Below are 12,315 nucleotides of genomic sequence, written 5' to 3'. Positions count from 1 at the left end.
CCGGCCGGGCGCTTTAGGGACAGCCGAGTTCCGCCAGCTCTACTTCAAGCAAAAAATAACCACAGCGGCGTCACCGCTCCTCCGCCGGCTGCACGGCCTCCGCGCCCCGCGGGCAGGACGGCCCCGGGCCGAGCTGACAGCCCCGCGCAGCCCCCCCCACCGCCGCCGACGAGGCCCGAGGGCGGCCCGCCCCTCGCTCGAGCCCGCTGGATGGAGGTGCGGGCCGCGGAGCGGAGCCCCGCGCGGGGCAGGCCGCCCGCATTACCTGGCACCGCGCTCCAGCGACGGCCCCGCCGCAGAACCGCCCGCCCCGCGCCGCTGACACCCAGGCGGAAGTGCGGCCCTCGGCGCGGTTGAGCGACGAAGCGCTCCGCCAATCGCGTCGCGAGACCGCGCCCCGCCGGAGCCGGATAGACGAATCGGCTGCCAGTCCTCCCGCCAGGAGGCGGGGAGAATGCTAATCAGGCGCCGAGATCCGCGGCCCTGAGCCGCCCCTCAGCGCAGGGGGACGGCTGGCCAATAGAGAGCGAGGGGGCGGGGATATGTAAATGAAGACTGATCCCATGAGGCCCCGCGGCGCTGAGCCGCCTCCCGGTGCGCGTTCTAGACGAGTTTTGACGCTCTGTGAACGTCAGTTGGATCTTGTTCTCTAGCAATCTAGAATCCAGATATTCATGGTAATAATAAGAGGAGAGGGACAAGACTCCAGAACCTTGCTGGTTTCCCTCCTGTGGGGTGAGAGTTATTACCTTATGACAGAGACGCTATTGAACATTTTGCCTCGTTGTCAAAAGTTTTGCAATGAAAGAATAAAATGGGGTTTTTCGGTGGGAAGTGTTGAGCAAGTGCCTCATACATAGGTGCAGCTCTCTGCTCCACCTGCAATTAAACCAGCTGCTCTCCTGCGGGGGAGCGATGCAGAGGCTGTTCCAAGAAAACCCTGTCACTGCAGCAGTTACAAATCAGGAATTGCCACAGAGCAAGGGAAGGCAAAATGGGAACACAGAACTCATTGCTGGTGTGATCTAGAGCTAGATGCAACATCAGTGGAGAAATGGCATGAGCAGGATGCCCAGGAGTGAGCTGGGTCATGCAGCAGGTCTCTGCAATCGTGTTAAATATTAATTGTGATTGTTTGGGCAATAATGTGGCACACCTGTGTCACGCTGTGCTGGAGGCTGTGCAAACGTGGAAGAAAAGCTCTGCGGCCCAGGGCTCACAGCTGAAGGCACTGCCACGTCCTGAAGGACAGAGGGATGCAGCAGACACAGCTTTGCTGAGTGTGGAACGTCCAAATGTTCCCCAGTCTGAAGAATAAAAGTTTCCTCATGCAGCTTGTCCCATCTGGCAAGTCATCGCTGTGCTGCTGCTCCCATAGCTCATCTCTGCACCAAACTCCTGTTGATGGATGGCAGTGCTTACATCAGAGATTAATTCAACAATACGATGCTTTCTTTCTGGAAGTTTAAGTCAATGGAAGCTAATTATACCTATTGATGCAATAGTAGAATTGATGGGCAAGTAAGATCCAACCTGATCAAGTGCTTCTGTGGCAACTTACTTCTCTCTGTCTCCAGGATCTCGTCCATCACAAGCGGCCAATGGAGGTGTGCACACAGCAGGGCAGCCCACAAGTAAAGGGATGCTTTCCTGGGAGCACTGGAAAAAAGGAAATAAAAGAAAATGTACATATTGAAGACAGCAAGCTTTTCTCCTGACAAAACAGTAGGCTGTTCCAGATAAGTTCAGTGTGTAATTTTCTTCACTTTTGTAAAATTGCTACTGATGGTCCAACAAATAAGCTGGGTCTGTTCAGCCTGAGGAAAAGAAGACTGAGGGGAGATCTGATTCGTGTTTATAAATACCTTAAGGGAAGTGGGAGGCAAATGGATGAGGCCAGGTTCATCTCAGCAGTTTGTAGCAGTAGGATGAGGAGTAATGGCCTAAACTTGAACCTAGGAAGTCCCATACAAACATGCAGAAGAACTTCTTTATAAGAGTGATGAAGCACTGCAACAGGCTGCCCAGAGAGGTGGTGGAGTCTCCTTCTATGGAGATATTCAAGACCCATATGGACGCCAACCTGTGCAGCCTGTTGTAGGGTGCCTGCTTTAGCAGTGGGGTTGGACTCGAAGACCTCCTAAAGTCCTTTAACCCCTGTGATTCTGCCTCTGTGATTACTTCCTGGGACAGTTCTGAATGTGTAAATGGAATAAAGTCCCACTCACTGGTCCCTAGGCAACTATTGGAACAAATTAGTAACCACTAATTCACACACATCCATCAAAATAAGATTCACATTCATGTTACCCTTCAGAATCTTTCATGCTTGAAAATCAGCACCTTAACTCTTCAGAAACAAATGATACTAACCTGTAGATTTGTTTAAAAAAAAAAAAAAAAAGAAAAGGGTTAAAAGGGTTTTGTTATGAAGTTCCACAAAATCAAGCCTTAAAATAGATGGAATATTTGAGCATGAGTGACAAAACAAAACAGCTGCTGTCCCAGATGGGGCTGGAAAGCTGGGCAGATTGAGCTGTGTGGTAGCAGCAATCACGATGGGTCAGTGTGGTGCCTTCCCCATCAGCTCCCATGTCAGCCACTGCTGGCTGCTTGCTTTTAGCCCTGAGCAGGAACCAGGAGCAGGAGGAAAAGAAAAACCTTCATTGATATTCACAGTGATGTCTTGACGTGTCCAGCATTGTTTTTGCCTGAGGGAGTTCTTTCAGAAAATGTGAGAAAACGAGTTATTAGGTGGAAGAATGGTCATCAGAAGTGAAGGAAGGGCTCTGCTGGGGTGGAAGGATGTATTACTCTATGCATTAAAGTTCTGTGAACCTTTTTGATTATCATTTTGATTATCATTTTGATTACTCTTTTTTACATTTGGTAAAAGAGATTCAGATTGGGAACTATGGAAAAAACAAATTCATGACCTTAACTAAGCTAAACACCAAATTAGAAGCCTCTAATGATCCAGGCACATGAGTTGAATTTGCAGCTGACACGTAATTGTTCCCTTACGCCGCCTGCATCGCACGGTAGCATCCCTCCTTGTCCCCATCGCTCTGCAACAACGTCCTGAACCCAGTGTCAGACCCTCTCCAGTCCCAGGGCTGTGCTGCCAGTGGGACCTTCAGCTGGAGACACTGTACCTGCTGGGCTCTGCAGGACCATTGCCAAGGGCCTGCCTGCTGGTTCCCAAGCACAGAGCACGAACTCCATTTTCCAGCCATCCGGCCCCAGTGTGGGTCAGGCAGGAAGGAGCCTCGCCAGCTGGCTGCTAGCTGAGGGCTCCAGCAGGGAGAAGCCCGGACAAGGAGTCCTGCACACTGCCAGCATCGCTGCCCAGGGCCCATTTCACATTTGGATGGGTTCCCAACCTCCAGCTCCACTCGGGGCAGGATCTGGCTGCAGGCAGGAGGGGAGGCTGCTGCCTCTGCCAGCTCTCCTCAGCCCAGGCACTCTGCTTGCAGCGCACGCTGACAGCTTTCAGTCTTTGCCATTGGGAAGCTGATCCTACAGGTACTGTGGCCTCACATGCACAAAGGGAAGGTTTTGGCTCAAAGCACAGCATTAATACTGGTGTGAGTCGTACCCAAAAAGTTTCACAGGAAACTTCTCATTGACTGAGATGGGATTCGTTACCAGGCTTGCACAGTGCATTAAAACAGCATTACAAAAAAAAACTCCAACCACTGAACCCCCAGGCTGTCTGGCAAACAAGTACCCCAGTAACTCTGCCATGCGGGTGGGGGTGGGGGCTCCTGGCTGCAGAGGTGGGCTCTGCCTATTGCTGCCTTAAATATGTCTTCACACAGATCAGAAACAGACCGGGATCTGAAGTAATGCAGGGACAGAGAAAGAGGGAGGAGGAAGGAACAGAGATCCACTAGGTGGATCAATCCAGCCCCATCCTTGTGCCATGTGTTAGAGCAGCATCCCATCCCTTCCTGCTGGGCCCTGTGCTCAGCTCCAGCCTCATCCCACAGCCACTTTGGGTCCTGGGCTCCCCAGCAGCTGCAGCCCAACCCGTGCCAGCATTGTGCACCCATCAGCTCAGCACAGTGGCCTCAGTGGAGAGATATCCCCATGGAAAAACCTTTGCTGCTTCACTGTAGATGGCTCCGGAAGCGTGAAAACTGTTCTGAAGAGCAAGAGCAAGTGCTCTGCTGTGCCAAAGATGGACCACCTGATGATGCTCAACCAATTGTAGAGGATCAGGGAACAGACTCTCCCAGGCAGAGGGACACTGTACCATTTGGGATTGGCAGATGCTCAGGTGACAAAATACAATAGGTGGAAATGAGACAAATAGCAGCACCTTGCTTTTCAGTGGGTAAAACAGATCGTGTGCTCACAACTGCAGCCTTGGAGGGCAGCACATGTTCTCATTGCTTCAGCTAAATAGGACCAGAACAGCTCTTTCCTACCTATTGTATGCACAGCTGCTGTTTAATGTAAATGAACTTACCAGAAATTGAGTAACTCCCACAAGAGTAATTTTACACCCATCCAGCATTTAAATCCTGAATGCAGTAATTTGCAGCGCCACGAGTTACTGGCAAGGCTAGAATTCCCAAGGCAAGTGGTCTATTCTTAAACCTTTCAAGGTTTGTGTGATAACTCAGGGGACCCAAACACAGTGCAAACCTCTGCTATCTGCTTGTGCATAGTGGTTGCAGAAAAGAAATAAGAGCAAGAAAAGGGTCTGAGACACTACAAAACCTGGAAGATCTTTTGCTGTCTGCAAAGGGTCTGTGTCATCCAGAGCCATGGAATGGCACTGGAATGGGCAGAATGGGGGATGGATCACTGTTTGCTTTGTGTAGAGCTCGTTGTCTTGTTTCCCTCTGCAGTGAGGTGCATCACCTTTCCCAAGGCTGTTGGACTTGGCCTGTGCTTGGGGAAGAAGAAAAGAAAGGCAGAAAGGCAGAAAGAAAGGCAGAAAGAGAGAAAGAGAGAGAGAAAGAAAGAAAGGCAGAAAGAAAGCAGAAAGAGAGAAAGAGAGAGAAGAAAGAAAGAGAGAGAAAGAGAAGAGAGAGAAGAGAAAGAAAGAAAGAAGAAAGAAAGAAAGAAAGAAAGAAAGAAAAGAAAGAAAGAAAGAAAGAAAGAAAGAAAGAAAGAAAGAAGAAAGAAAGAAAGAAGAAAGAAAGAAAGAAAAGAAAAAGAAAGAAAGAAAGAAAGAAAGAAGAAAGAAAGAAAGAAAGAAAGAAAGAAAGAAAGAAAGAAAGAAGAAAGAAAGAAAGAAAGAAGAAAAGAAAGAAGAAAGAAAGAAAGAAAGAAAGAAAGAAAGAAAGAAAGAAGAAAGAAAGAAAGAAGAAAGAAAGAAAGAAAGAAAGAAAGAAAGAAAGAAAGAAAGAAAGAAAGAAAGAAAGAGAAAGAAAGAAAAGAAAGAAAGAAAGAAAGAAAAGAAAGAAAGAAGAAAGAAAGAAAGAAAGAAAGAAGAAAGAAGAAGAAAGAAGAAAGGAAGAAAGAAGAAGAAGAAGAAGAAGAAGGGAAAGGAAAGAAGAAGAGAAGGGAAAGGGAAGAAGGAAAGAAAGAAAGAAAGGAAAGGAAGAAGGGAAGGGAGAGGGGAGAAGGGAAAGGGAAAGGAAGAAAGGAAAGGGAAAGGGAAAGAAAGGAGAAAGGAAAGGGAAGGAAAGGGAAAGGGAAAGGAAAGGAAAGGAAAGGAATAGGAAAGGAAAAGGAAAGGAAAGGAAAGGAAAGAAAGGAAAGAAAGGAAAGGAAAGGAAAGGAAAGGAAAGGAAAGGAAAGGAAAGGAAAGGAAAGGAAAGGAAAGGAAAGGAAAGAAGAAGGAAAGGAAAGGAAAGGAAAGGAGAAGAAAGGAAAGGAAAGAAAGAAAGAAGAAGAAAAAGAAGAAAGAAAAAGAGAAGAAAAGAAGAAAGAAAAAGAAGAAGAAAAGAAGAAAGAAAAGAAAAGAAAAGAAAAGAAAAGAAAAGAAAAGAAAGAAAGAAAGAAAAGAAAAGAAAAGAAAAGAAAGAAAGAAAGAAAAGAAAAGAAAAGAAAAGAAAAGAAAAGAAAAGAAAAGAAAAGAAAAGAAAAGAAAAGAAAAGAAAGAAAAATGTTTGTGGGAAATGGAGATGCAATTATATTAAAACATTGCCTTTTCTGAGATGTAACAGCAACAAAAATTACACGCAGATCAAAGAAAAAGGAGTCTGTGTTCAGGGACAACTCAAAAATAATACGGAGCAGTTGCTGAGCAACTTTCCAGTGCAAAGCCTTGGTTTGTTTCTGGTTCCTCGCCCATCTGTACAAGAGAGATGGTGTCTACTATTTGTCAAAGGAAAGTCTGTGTGATTGCCTGAGTACAATTAGATCCATGGTCTTTGCAAACAGCTCCTGTCAGTCAACCCTGAGCCATTGATCTTACATCTCAAGCACTTACTAAAAAATAAATTGTACTTTTTTCATCTAATCAACTATTAAAGATCCTTTTCTTCCTTTTAGAGGCTGGGTAAATAAAATTATTCCATCAGAACTTGCTTAATAATTATTCCGAACGCACGGTAGACCAAATCCTGAGTACAAAGCAATGACTCAGAAACCAAAGGATGATTTCTTTTTCCTCGGGTCCTCTTTTTTGTTGTAGTATCTATTCTTCCAAAAGACGTTCACATAATTTGGTGCACAGAGCTAAATGCAGTTCCTTAGTCAGGGCACTGTCTGTTATCTGCATGTGTGCCATGGGGATCTGCCTGCTCCAAAGTGGTGCCCAAGGATTTCATCTTCCTCCTTCTGATGTGGTTCGTCCCTCTCCAGTTTTTGTGCCGCATCTGTTACAGATGCAAAACCACATTTGTGCCCTGAGGAAGGACAGCGAGTTTTGATCCATGGAGATTCACTGGCATCAGGAGAGCAGTAATGCAGGCTGCTGTCAGAGGTCTGTGGGGCAGATGCCATGACAACTTGGTGGCAGGGCTGGGATGAGCCAGCACAGGCTGGGGCACAGCTCAGGTGGTTGAGGAGAGGTTTACACCACTGAGAGCCACAGAAATAGGATGCTTCCCTTCGTTTTGTCACAAAGTGAGTAAACCTGGCACTCCAACAAGAGGAATTAGCGGGCCTGCCTTGGGGCTGGTGTAGGTGAGATGGGCAGGGAAGATGATGTGTGTGGTCAGCTCCCTGCCAAAGCACATCTGAAGCACAGCACAGTAACCCTGCAGACCCTGCATCACGGCCGGGGAAACACAGGACACAGAACCCACAGCTCCAGCACTCTGCCTCAGCATGCAGACACGGGGGAACCCTGCTTTGCATCGGGATGGGATGGAGGAGCAGCACCTCCTCCCAGGGGCCAAACCCGAGGCAGAACAGATGCTTGACCCACACCAGCATCGGCACAGCATGCCTTGCCCTGCTATTTCCCATGGTTTTTTCTTTTAAATGCCCCTTGGAAAGCAGCGGAGCTGGCCCAGCTCTGCCTCTTGGATGCTGGCATGCTGCCACCCTCTAATTAAGTCTGCTGCTATGTCTGACATTGGAGGCAGCGCTTCAGGTCGGTGGGAGGCTGTGGGAATCACACAGAAATCAGGTGGCTGTGGAGTCACAGGATGGCTGAGGTGTTCAGGCTAAAACAGCAGAGTAATGGTGCCAGTATTACCACTCTCACTGATCAGACCCAGCCAGAGCATGGAAAAACTCCTTTGCCTACAGGGAAGAGGTTGGCTGGGAGCAGAGAGCATTGCTTTGAAACCCAAATCCTCACTTGTGGCACAAGTCATGGGGAAACTGCCGCCACAGGGCTCTCTTACATCTCCTGACACCAAAGTGAAAGAAGAACCATTTCCAGTACAGGTTTCCAGCAGCCATTGGCAGCACCCATAGTCAGCTGTGTCCTGCAGATCGGCTAAAACTTGAAGTGGGTACTTCGGAAAATCATTTTCTCATTGCAAAGTGCTTTGAGATCTTGACTGGGAAGTGAGACTCTGCCTCCAACAAGTCATCAGCAGAAAGAAGAGAAAAAAGTCTGCCCGAGGTTGGCCTTCTGTCAGTGCAGAGCGTGGTGGGCAGCACCCAGTGATTTGGATTCTGCCTCTCAATTTGTGTCAGCTGTACCCTGCTGCCCCAGAGAAGCTAATCTCTGCCTTGCCCCCATAGGACAGCCTGATTTAGTCTGCTCTGCCTGCAGATAGTGCCTTATACAGAACAGTGTTGCAATTAAACATTTTCTCTGCTCTATGCTAATGAGAAACAGGAAGAGCTATCAGAATGCACAATGGCAGATAATTACAGCCAAGCAATTACTGACACAATCCTTTCTCCTTGTCTTCACGCTGCTTTTTCCACTGCTCAGTGAGCAGAGCTGTGAGTGCGGGGCTGTGGAGTGGCCCCTGGAGGCACAACCTGCAAGCAGACCCAGATAAGCACATTTTTATACATGCAAGCTCAGACAGAATGGCTTTAAGACAGTGCCATCATATTCTCATATGCTGAGTGTCATGTGAGTGCCTTCCTCTCGCTCCCAACCTGCTTGCAGACAAGCAGCATCTGCAAAGCCCCACTCTGGGTACTATGAACAGCACTGGCAGTGTGTGATGCTCTGTTAACTAGCAGAATTATGAACTCTATTTCAAAAAATCCTCCTAGATCCAACCCCACACCATTACTTGAAAAGTGATGGTGGTTTGAATTAGACAGTTCATCTTGAGCAATTAATTTATCACTGTGCTCTGCATCCACCTCACGCCATGCTGTCAGAGCACACAGAATGACAGCACAAAACAAAAAGGAGAAGACAGGATGTGAACCTTCCCTGCAAACCTGAACTCACGGAGGGAAATGAAGCAGGTGCTCCTCCCCCAGCCCAGTGCCCTGCCCCAGCCGCAGGTCTGCAGCTCGTTCCAAGCTTCATTGCTCTTCTTCGTTTTCCAAGCAAACAGCCAAGGAATCCTTCACTTGCATAGCACCAAGATAGACTTCATTAGTTAGCACTACCTGCAAAAATTGCACATCGCAGACTTTGGTCTGTTTGACAGTAATTTTCAAGCTCTGCAGTGTCTCTTGTGCCCTGTGAAAGAAAGGAAAGAGGAGCAAGAGAGACAAGTAGGGAATTATCACTCACTTCGCGCTCCCTGCTGGTTGGCATTGTTTCACAGCCTCAGCTCACTGAGACATGGGGAAGGACAGAGCCAGCAGGGTTTCTGTGGCTGTTGGCCTTGGGATACCCAAGTACGGGGTTCTCAGTCAGCCATAAAGGAGAGCTGACTCCCAGGATCCCTAAATTCTGTCTTGTGTAGCATGCAGGCGAGACACTGAATGATTGTCACCTCTTGAAGGCATCAGCTCAGTGACCTGTGCGTTACTGGCCAGACAGACAGAACGACAAGGGCAGAAGTGCTCCTGAAGGAAGACCTGGCTCCCACACTATGTGGCTTTGTACCTCTGGTGTGGTTCACTCCCCCTGCTTACACTGGAGGTGCCTAACATTATTTCTTGTCCTTGGCCTCCCCCAGTTCACGGCATCCTACCTGCACAACAGCTGCACCCTGCTTTGGGGGACAGACCTGCGGGACCTGATTTCTTACTGAGGATAGGAAGACTTTCAGTCTTTTGATTTTCCTTTTTTCCCACGGTTCATTCCAGCACATTCTGAACTCAGTGAGATCCCAATAACTGTTGAGTTCAGTGGCAGCTCTGTCACACTGGAGCCTCCTGAGATGGCTGAGCTGAGTGGTTTCATAAGAAGAAGAGCATCATAACTGCAGTGAAGAAAATGAGAATCCTGTTACAGGCAGCAGCAGCAAACTCCCTCTCTTTGCAGAGGAACGGAGGCAGCACAACAGACCAGAAACCTTGGCAAGCACCAGGCTGGCTGGTGTAGCAGCTCTTGTCGCTGAAATGTCATTCATTGCAAGCTAACCCAGTAAACGGAACTGCTTCGGGTTCCAGCTCCTCTCAGGACCCAGGAGAGCTCTAGTTTCTTTGTGCTCTACTATTTCTCTGTACCAGTCTGACTCCAAATTACTGGCTTGTCTGGAAGCCAAAGCAGCCCAGGAATGCATATTAGTTCCTGGAAGAGGGAGGACAGGTAAAAACATCCTGGGCATTGTTGCTACTTCTCCTGCAGCAAGCTGATAATTCCTAAATGCTTTGCCTTCCTCCTGTCACTGTAATCCCTTTAATCCCTCCTCACCATGCCTTTATAGTTGGATGCCTGACACACTCCCTATTAGTCTCTGCTGACTTATAGCAAACATCAAATGGAAGCCTGAAAAGATGAGGAATCAGTGACCAGTGAAGCATAGTTCAGAGTCTGGGAGGAAATGTGTGGCAGAGAGGGCAGCATCCCACTCCTGGCAATCTTCTGGCCTGTTCAAGCATGGAAAAGAAGGGCAGAGGAGCCAAGGGTGACCATGACTCATGAGTGGGACAAGGAATCCAGCAGAGCTGATGAGGGCTTGACCTAGCTCCAAAGGGCATCTTACTTAAAGTTCCTGCAGACCTGCTAGGAATGAAATCAGCAGCATCTCCGGGGACTTTTGTCTGCTTTTTATCCTCAGTATGTGTGGGTTGAGCTCAGGGTGAGCCCTTCTGATGAAGGTATCAGTCACCACCTGGGACTGTATGGTGATATTTCATACAGCGGGTGCAAAGGCAACCTCAGTCCAGCCAAGCCAATTCTGTCTGCATCTCCTCTTGCACCTCACTGGCATCTCCTTCCCATCCTTCTGGGTGGCAGAGTGGAGGTTTTGATGTGATAGAATTACAGAATGGCTTAGGTTGGAGGGGACGTTAGTGCTCATCCAGTTTCAGACCCCTGTGATGGGCTGGCTGCCCACCCAGCTCTCACTGCTCAGGGCTCCATCCCACTGGGCCTTGAATGCCTTGCCCTGTCCTCTCCTCTCATGAGAAATCCACACACTTCAGATAAGGTCTACATCCACCATGTTGGTCTCTGGTGACAAGCCAGGAAAAATCGCCTTTATATTTCTGCTTGGAAAGCATCTGTAGGAAAGGGAGATATCCTTTCCTTTGTGTTGCACACAGTGAACCAATATGGTGACATCCTCACAAGAAGGAAGAGAATTGGGCCCACATTGAGTGGCAGTAATGAATTAAATTGAATTAAACTTTGATACGTGTGAAAGATATTTTAGTTACTATATAAAGTGTTATAATTAATTAGTCCAGGAAGTCTCTTAAATATTACATGAGGTTCCCAATGGGTTTCCTGCCTGTGGGCCCCCACAGACCAGCAGGGATTGAGGGAGCTGACATTTGCAGATCTTCTGCCTCAAGAACCTCATGGCAGCTCTGAAGAAAACCATGGGCACCATAAGTGGGCTTAAACTCTATTCCTCTAATTGCTTAATGTCATTAAGGCTTATAAAGTTTGATTAAGCATTAAGGAGCGCACAGCTCTGCAGCTTGCACAGAAGCCCAGCTCATTTCTCTACAGCTGCTCCATGTTTATGTCCACATGAGAACAACATGAGAAGCTGTTGAGAAGTCCTCACTCAGCTCCGCACCTGCACTACTTACTGCCATCAGAAGTGCTGGGAGTGAAGTCCAGCCTGTTAGTTTTTTTTTTTAACCATCTCCTAACACAGTACCAAATGTAACTGAGAATTTTTCGACACAACTGTAATGTTTACTCTGCCACGTGGCAAAATGCTTCCGCCACTGATTACAGCTGTTTATGGGTATCATGTCTCATTATTCAGACCCTGCTGTCTCTCTCTGAAAACATCTATGGGCCTTAACAGCTGCTGCCAATTCAATCCAAGCTGACAGATGCAGGATGACTTTTGGTTTTATTCCCCCTGTGCTCTGAAATTTTCATTTCAAAACACAATATTAAATTGGCCTTGACAAGAACCAGGTGCTGACTCTGATCACAGTTACTGCATTACTCATCGTGCTGTACCCGTTTTCCTCCCCCAGAGCAGCAGCACTCAGCACTTCCATGCTCACAGTAGTCCCGTTGGTTCCCTAAAACTAGAAACATGGCTTTATATCCAACACAAAATTTGCTCCCTTCAGTCTCTTGCTCAAGAGCTCCGTTTATTCCATCCTCAGCCGCTCTGGGCTCTCTTCTCTGTGCTGCGTTGCCCTTAACCTCACCCAGGCGTGCTGCTAACTTATGAGGGGATCTCAGAAAAGGGAATTTTCCAAACTGAATAAACATTTCTTATGATGAAAGACAGAAGAAAAAGAAGTAAAACAAAGGGATGGGCTTCATAGCGACAGATACTTGTGTGAATGCCAGACCACTTTCAACCTTCATCAGTAAAGGCATGAATACAAAGAGGTTATTAAATCATCTCTTTCTTTAAAGTTTGTTTCACAGACAAGCTGGCTCCACGGGGC

This window comes from Cyrtonyx montezumae, unplaced genomic scaffold (assembly GCF_038088225.1).
Source record: "Cyrtonyx montezumae isolate F1298 unplaced genomic scaffold, pur_monq_1.0 scaffold_9, whole genome shotgun sequence".
In the NCBI taxonomy this organism is placed as follows: domain Eukaryota; kingdom Metazoa; phylum Chordata; class Aves; order Galliformes; family Odontophoridae; genus Cyrtonyx; species Cyrtonyx montezumae.
The sequence above is the reverse complement of the archived record's forward strand: the minus strand, read 5'-3'. Positions refer to the sequence as shown.